We start from the raw sequence: 8,417 nt of genomic DNA, 5'->3' as shown, positions 1-8,417 counted from the left end.
CACAAACTATTATTAGAGCCGGAACTGTCTCGTAAACGCTTTGTTCTGCCATAAAGACTAATTTCTGAGTTGATAGTCTTTTCATACGAGTAGTAGCACTGTCCTAACTATCAATTCGCATTACTCGTCACATAAGTAAAATAATGCTACATAACAATACACTTCATGATAATAAAATGTTCTCCCTAATTGATAGGAAAGGTAACCGAGGCGAGGGTTAGCCAGTTAGGTTAATGACGAGTGTTCAAGGAAGTCTCTAAGGATATTTCACCTTAAATTTAAAAAATCTAAGGAAATCTGGCACCATACAAGGAATTATGATTTTCCGCTGTGGAAGCATCTCTTTAACTATCAACCACACACACACACACACACACACACACACACACACACACACACACACACACACACACACTCACTACCTATGTGTATGGCAAGGCCTGAAATGGCTCGTCGGTAGCTGAGAGGCAGAGAGCGATGCGGGCGAGGTGGAGCTTGTCGTGAAGGCAGGCTGTGGTCGTAATCTTCCGAAACCCGAACTGAACCGTTGTGAACCGCGAATCAAATTCAGGCTTTTTTTTTTTTTTTTTTTTTTTGCTCTGGTGATAGAAACGAAAATTAGTAGAAGGAAGAAAAATACGTAGACATTTAGGTTGAAAAGTACATAGGTAAACAGATAAATGTATAGAGAGATATGGTAAAGATGAGAAAGACGAGGAATATTAGAAAGAAAAAAAGATTAGGAGGAAGAGGATTAGAAGGGGATAAAGGTTAGGAGTCTAATATAGAGGATAAGGCAAATAATGTAAAAGACAGACAGATAGATATGATGAGGAGGAGCTGGACGAGGATGATGAAGAAATAGTACTTACATGCTTTTACGTAGATAAGAAGATAAATCACAATCTCATCACTCCAGTTCATCCTTCAAAGGTTCCATTCTCAGCATTGCAAGTATAGGATATCTCAGTGTTTCTGTTGTTAGCACATACTTTTATAAATAAAGGTCAAATGTTGAGCTTGCTGCAGGGAAGCCATCTTGATGTTTGGGATGACATGGCTGGTGTCTGCATGATAATGCATCTGACTAATATTAATTAAATATTGTATGACCAGACTTTTGATGTCAAAACTGAAAAGAAGCCACATTAATGGTTCTTGTAGATTCACTGGGTGATAAAAAAAATCATTTACATTTGCTTGGGACTAGTTTGTAGATGCACAAAGATCCATGCAGAGGAGATAATCACAACTGAATGACTTTACTCGCTCAGAACTTGTATACAGTAAATGATGATGATCCTTATCATAGCATGGGCCACTGTTTGTGTTATCTAATTAATTGTTATTCAGTCCTGCTTATGATTAATCTCATCAATGCATCAACACGTACAGAAAAATGCCAAGTGCAGAGCAAATGAATGTTGACAAACAAGGCATGTGCATGCACTCAATACATAATTTCATCAGTTTATATTGAGTTAAACCCTGGTTTGCTAAACAAGCAGAAAGTACAAAAGCTCGCGTATTTATAAAGAAGAAGTGGCCTGATGTCACAAGAAGGCAAATTGATGTATGTTGGCTTCCTTCCAAAAACTCGTTTTCACAGCAAGGGGAGGCAAGGTGCCCACTTCGGTTTGATGATTGTGTGAGTGACGCATCGTCCCAGCTGGCTGCTCACCTTCCTCTTCTCAGTGTGTCATATTGGAGGACCAGGAGGTAATGTTTCCTTTCATTGAGAGGCGGAGCGAGATGGTGGTTGGTGGTGGCAGCGGCTAGCCGAGGCCGGAGGGCGCTGGAGGTGGCAGTAGTGTGGCGGCAGCACCTGCAGCCAGTCAGTTGGTGTGTGTGGTGACGGCTGCAAGGAGGTGCGTGGCGACCCTCCGCACAGAACACAGTGCTCGGGGAAAAAGAAAAACTGGAAAGAATTCATGCCATTCACTTGCAATTCACGGTTGCGTAATATAATTTCTGGGACGAGAGCGAGGAGCCACAAATGTGAACCGCAGTGGGAGGAGAAGGAGGAAGAGCCCCTGCGTGCCCCGGCGAAGGTGTGTGTGTGTGTGTGTGTGTGTATGTGTTTGTATGTGTGTGTGCGTCGAGTCCGGAGATTTAGGTTATTAATCCAATGGACACTCGGGTGCTGCTGCTTCTCTCAGTGAGCAGCTGCAGCAGTAGTGGTCTCCCGGTGGCTCCACCCTGCTGGCCCTGAGCACGCCGAGTGAAAGACGCGCAGAGAAACACTTATTGAAGTCACAGAGAGAGAGAGAGAGAGAGAGAGAGAGAGAGAGAGAGAGAGAGAGAGAGAGAGAGAAGTTCATGGTGGCAGAGAAGCATGCTAAAAGTGAGAGAGAAGAAAGATAAAGGATAGACACGAAACCATTGTTGACAGAAGTAGCTGGCGCAAACACTGAAGAAAGAAGAAAACATAGAGAGAATAGAGAAACACCGTCATTGCAGAGAGAGAGAGAGAGAGAGAGAGAGAGAGAGCAAACAAACTCGAAGACAGTAGGCAGGATATTCTGATAGTGAAACGGAAGACAAGCAGAAAGGAATAGTGAAACGATGACGATACACGAGAGATAATCAGTCAAACTGATAAAGGGACAGAAAAAAATGATGCAGGTGTTAAAGAGAGATAAGAGACACTGCAAGATTAAAAGGAGAAATTACCTGTGACATAAGAGAGAGAGAGAGAGAGAGAGAGAGAGAGAGAGAGAGAGAGAGAGAGAGAGAGAGAGAGAGAGAGAGAGAGAGAGAGAGAGAGAGAGAGAGAGAGAGAGAGAGAGAGAGAGAGAGAGAGAGAGAGAGAGAGAGTGAGACAGACAACATGAGAGACGCCTTCTCTTTCCTCCTCACAGGTTAGTGCCATCAACTTTAATTGCTTATAATGATACTTTTCTTTTCGTTACCGTCATCACCATCATCATTATCACTATCGTCATCGTCTTTCTTATAGCTGCATTCTTTTCCTCTTCCTCCTCCTCCTCCTCCTTCTCTTGTTGTTGTTGTTGTTGTTGTTGTTGTTGTTGTTGTTGTTGTTACTGTTGTTGTTGCTGCTGCTGCTGCTGTTCTATTTTCATAATCATCATCATCATCTTTTTCTTTCAATTCTGCTTCTGCTCTTGCTTCTCGTCCATCTCCTCCTCCATCTCCTCCTCCTCCGTCTTCTTCTTTTACTTCTGCTTCTGCTTTTGCTTCTACTCCTCCTCCTCCTCCTCCTCCTCCTCCTCCTCCTCCTCCTCCTCCTCCTCCTTCTCCTCCTCCTCCTCCTCTGCCTCCCTTACTCTCTCCTGCACAACTCTGGCGTATGAAGAGGAAGAGGTGGAGCAGAATAGTAGACAATCAGAGACAGGGGTGGTGAGAGGGGAGCCTGCCCACCTGTTATATAGAGGATGCAAGTAACACCTGGAATACCTCTATTAGTCTGCAAAGTTTCGATGGAGTAGGAAAATACGACATTGCTTTCACTATTGTCGCATTAAGCAGTCAGTGGTGGTGTTATTACTGCTGTTATTAATGATACTGTTCCTGTTACTGTTGTTACTGCTACTGTTATCATAAATGCCACTACTACTATTACAACAACAACAACAACAACAACAACAACAACTACTACTACTACTACTACTACTACTACTACTACTACTACAACTAACTACTACTACTACTACTACTACTACTACTATTACTACTACTACCACTACTACTGCAACCACCACTACTACTACTACTACTACTACTACTACTACTACTACTACTACTACTACTACTACTACTACTACTACTACTACTGCAACCACTACTACTACTACTACTACTACTACTACTACTACTACTACTACTACTACTGCTGCTGCTGCTGCTGCTGCTGCTGCTGCTGCTGCTGCTGCTGCTGCTGCTATTACTACTACTACTACTACTACTACTACTATTACTTCTAATATCACCACCACCACTATCACCATTGCCTCTACATATTCTGATTGTGGTGATGTCTCCATGCACTTAATGAAATATTTATTTAGCGCCTTCTTTCCTTCCTTCCTTCCCTGCCACTCTGCCTCCTTGCCTTCCATTCCTCCTTCCCTACCTTTCTTGCCTTCTTAAAAGAGTCGTTCAACAACATTTTCCTCTGAAGCTGGTATAGAGGTTATTAAAAAGCGGAAACAAGCAAAGTTTTCAAGATCATTAGCTAGGATAGAACCTGAAGTAATGGGTCTAAGCTTGAAAACTTTAGGTTGAATAAAAAAGAAGGGAAGGAACTGGTTATCAAAATTTAGTCGTAGATGAATGGAACGGACTCAGTAATCAGGTTGTTAGTGTAAACTCAATAGGGAGCTTTTACAGGAGATAAGAAAGATATATGAATGGGAATGATAGGTGGGTTATATTCATACAGGGACTGCCACTTATTGGCCTCTGATGGCTTGCAGCTTTTCTTATTTTCTTGTGTTTTTATGTTCTTACGTTCCACTATTTTCAAAACGATCTAGTTGAAGTTGCACAGATTTTTAAGGGTGTTTTTACGTTTCTAGTGACAGATTAACATCATTTCTACATCATTGATAGGATAAGCACTCTAGAGAACGCGGTATATTGTCTCTGTAGCCTTGAAACACTGTCGGTGCGAAAGAGCAAAGTATTTCTGAACTCGAGTCACTGTCTGCATCAGCCGTCAACAACTCTATTCTGTCCACCTCCCTAAAGGAAGAGTTAACCAGTACTCTCAACCATTCATACCTTCCTCTGGCAAACTTGATCATCCTACCTGCTTCTGTATTTCCATCCTATGACTTGACATTATTTAAGAGAGTGGTTTTAAGACATTTATCCCTTTTCTTTGCCTAACTCTCTAGGACCTGCACGGGGACTGGCATTCCAAGTGAGCTTTTTTCTTTATATTCTTTCTTTTCCTCTTGGTCAGCTTTCCCCTCTTACATAAAACGTCATTGTGTCTCTACTATACAGGGGAACTATGAGTATAGCGTTATATTGCTGCTTGTGGTATTAATGCTGCTGTTGCTGCTGCTGTTGTTATTATTGCTGTTATCGTTGTTGTTATCAATGTTATCGCTTTTGTTCTTGTTATTTTTGTGGTTGTTATTGATATTTTTATCATTGTTATCAATATTATCGTTGTTGTTGTTGTTGTTGTTGTTGTTGTTGTTGTTATTGTTATTATTGTTATCGTTGTTGTTATCAATGTAATCGTTGTGTTTGTTGTAGTTATTCCTTTTCCTTCTAATTTTCCAGCTCCTCCTCCTTCTTCCTCTTACTACTACTACTACTACTACTACTACTACTACTACTACTACTACTACTACTACTATATTTATTGCTGTTGCTACTTTTGTCCCACTACCACTGCCACCACCACCTACTACTACTACTACTACTACTACTACTACTACTACTACTACTAAGGAGAGAGAGGAAGAGAGGAAAGGGGCATCAAAAGGCTGTAGTGAAGTGAGGGAGGGTGGGTGGGTGGGAGGGGAGGGGGAGTTTACGGGGAGGTGGGAGTGGGTACGAAGATGAGGGAGGGAAGGATGAAGGGAATTTTGCTTTGCCTGAAGGATAACGTGGCTTGTTATGTGGACAATGGGTAGTGGAGGGGAGGAAGAAAGGAGGGAGGGACAGAGGGAGTGATAGAGGGAGAGAGAGGGACGGAGGGAGGGACGGACGGATGGAGAGTAGGGAGGAGGAAGGGAGAAGGGAGAGAGAGGGATGGAGGGAGGGACGGATGGATGGAGAGTAGGGAGGGAGGAAGGAGAGAGAGAGAGAGAGAGAGAGAGAGAGAGAGAGAGAGAGAGAGAGAGTTGTGACGATGCGTTTCTTTATTTTCATCTACTTTGTGTTTCGTTTTCTTCTTCTTCTTCTTCTTCTTCTTCTTCTCTTTTTGTTTGACTGTTTCCTATTTGCGTGATGATTTTCTATAAGTCATGGAAGATACAATCATCATCATCATCATCACTCCCTTTTCCCTCCACTTTTCCCATTTCCTTCCTTTTCCTCCTTTTTCCTTTCAAGGCTTTATTTCCTTTCCTCTCCTTCTTTCTTCCACTTCTATTTCCTTTCCTTTCTTTCACATATCCTTTCTCTCTCTCTCTCTCTCTCTCTCTCTCTCTCTCTCTCTCTCTCCACCCATCACCTCACACTCCTCCTTTTCATCATCCCCCCCCTCCTCCAATCATGACCAATTTTCAGCCCCACCCCTTCACCCCGCCAGCATCCTACCCCATCACTCCTTCCTTGCCCCCTCATCCTTCGCCCTACTCCTGACTGCCCGCTCTCCACTCCGTTCTGCTCTCCTCACCCCTTCCCACCCTTCTCCCTTACTCTCCTCCCTTCCCTTCCCCCCCTTCCTCCGCCCCATCAACCTGTGGGCGTTCCTCAGGGCAGGTGGTTGAACCGGAGGGAAAAGCAAGGAACTGGAGGTAGTTGTAGTGGTGGTGGTGGTGGAGAAAAGAGCATAGTTGGAGAAATGAACGAGAAAGGACACAAATGAGAAAAAAAAGAGAAAAGAAGGACTTAAAGTAGGAATTCGATAAGGAGGAGAAAGAGGAACACGAGGAAGAGAAAGGATAAAGAAGAGAAAGAAGAGAGGATGGTAGAAAAAGAATTAAAAAGGAGAGAGAGAGAGAAAACTAGAGGAAGAAAAATTTAGGGAAAAGAGAGAATTAGATAGAAGAGGGAGAGGGAAGGTGAAAGATGAGATAAAGGAAAAGATAGATAAGATAAAAAAAATGAGAAGGAAGGAAAGAAAAGGAGACAGAATGACAAGGAGATACCTCACTTAATCTTCACTGATAAGGTGCGTGCGTGTGTGTGTGTGTGTGTGTATGTGTCTGTTTTCACCTGGCACGGGAAATACTGTATTGGATGATATATGACGGCGGAAGTGATTGGCTGATATACAGCTGTCATTATTATACCTTTGTGTGTGTGTGTGTGTGTGTGTGTGTGTGTGTGTGTGTGTGTGTGTGTGTGTGGGTGGGTGTGTGCGCGCGTGTGTGTGCTAGCTCTCATATATAGTACACCTTAGGTAACGATTGCATGCACTTTTCTATCTATTTAATTATTTTCTCGTGTGTTCAGTTTACGAGTATACCTATTTATTGACTTTCCAAGCAACACAGCAACTGTCTGCATCCACGAAGGTGTTGGATGTGACCATCTTCGTATGTGGCTTTAAAGCTGGTGTGGAGTTCTTGTCAAACTGTCACTGAAATTATGAAAATACCCTTGATAACCTCAATAACTTTTGCTGCAGCCTCTGTTTTTGGTGCTTTTTCCCTCTATTACTTCTATTACTACTACTACTACTACTACTACTACTACTACTACTACTACTACTACTACTACTACTACTAGTATATGTAAGACAAGTTCTGACCAAGGGCAACAAAAAGGAGGAAAAAAAGGTCAAATGAAGGTAAAAGTTTCCCAAGAGTAGTAAAAAAGACTTATCTAATATCATGAAGTGTCTATTACTACTACTACTACTACTACTACTACTACTACTACTACTACTACTACTACTACTACTACTACTACTACTACTACTTCTACTACTATTACTACTACTACTACTACTACTACTAAGAGATAAGGCCGCGGAACATATGATACAGTACTTACGTAATATTTTCACTGGTCTGTTTGTGTTCGCCGCTTCCGCCTCGCTTTGTCCGTGGTGGCAGGTGTGATTCGTGATTTACAGTGAAAATTCATGGTATCCTGGCTTTTCCTAGCTGTCCTGTTGTCTTCCTGCGTCGCCTGCACCGATTCCTGGAGTTTGGTGTGTGTGTGTGTGTGTGTGTGTGTGTGTGTGTGTGTGTGTGTGTGTGTGTGTATGTGTGTGTGTGTGTGTGTGTGAGAGATTCACCACGGTCGTCTGCTGGTCACCCAGCCAGTCTTCCCCATTACGGAGCGAGGTCAGAGCTCATAGACCGATCTTCGGGTAGGACTGAGTGTGTGTGTGTGTGTGTGTGTGTGTGTGTGTGTGTGTGTGTGTTTGCTGTCATGTCTCCATATCTCTAGTAATTGAATTTAGTATTATGGAGAGTGGTATTGAATTGAGTTTTAGGAGAATATATAGACTACACAAAAAAAGAAAAAAATCTAAGTTACAGGAGCTATGAGAAATATGGAGAAATTCAGCACACACACACACACACACACACACACACACACACACACACACACACACACACACACACACACACACACACGTAAATTCCCAGTAGTCTTATCCAATACGCTCTCACCATAAGATGATCTAATCGTCTAACAAAGTGGTTCCCAGCCCCCCTCCTTACAGGAAACGAGAGAGAGAGAGAGAGAGAGAGAGAGAGAGAGAGAGAGAGAGAGAGAGAGAGAGAGAGAGAGAGCATACGTTTGTAAAGTTGCAA

The 8,417-nt window shown here is 42.7% G+C and overlaps 1 protein-coding gene across 5 annotated transcripts in view; it reads left to right on the top strand.

Moving 5' to 3' along the window:
* Positions 1-1,741: 1,741 nt before the first annotated feature.
* Positions 1,742-8,417, top strand: part of LOC123507179 (mucin-5AC-like) — a 170,539-nt gene continuing 163,863 nt past the window's right edge. For 2 of the 5 annotated variants that reach the window (XM_045259855.1, XM_045259847.1), the window contains exon 1: positions 1,745-2,051. The gene's annotated coding sequence lies outside the window, so the exon portion shown is untranslated. Of the gene's footprint in view, positions 2,052-2,772; positions 2,862-8,417 lie in introns of those variants that run through there. The other 3 variants (XM_045259854.1, XM_045259857.1, XM_045259848.1) reach the window with 3 other exon arrangements.

The sequence above is a fragment of the Portunus trituberculatus genome, chromosome 21 (genome assembly GCF_017591435.1).
Source record: "Portunus trituberculatus isolate SZX2019 chromosome 21, ASM1759143v1, whole genome shotgun sequence".
Taxonomy (NCBI): Eukaryota; Metazoa; Arthropoda; class Malacostraca; order Decapoda; family Portunidae; genus Portunus; species Portunus trituberculatus.
This window is presented reverse-complemented; position numbering and strand designations above follow the sequence as displayed.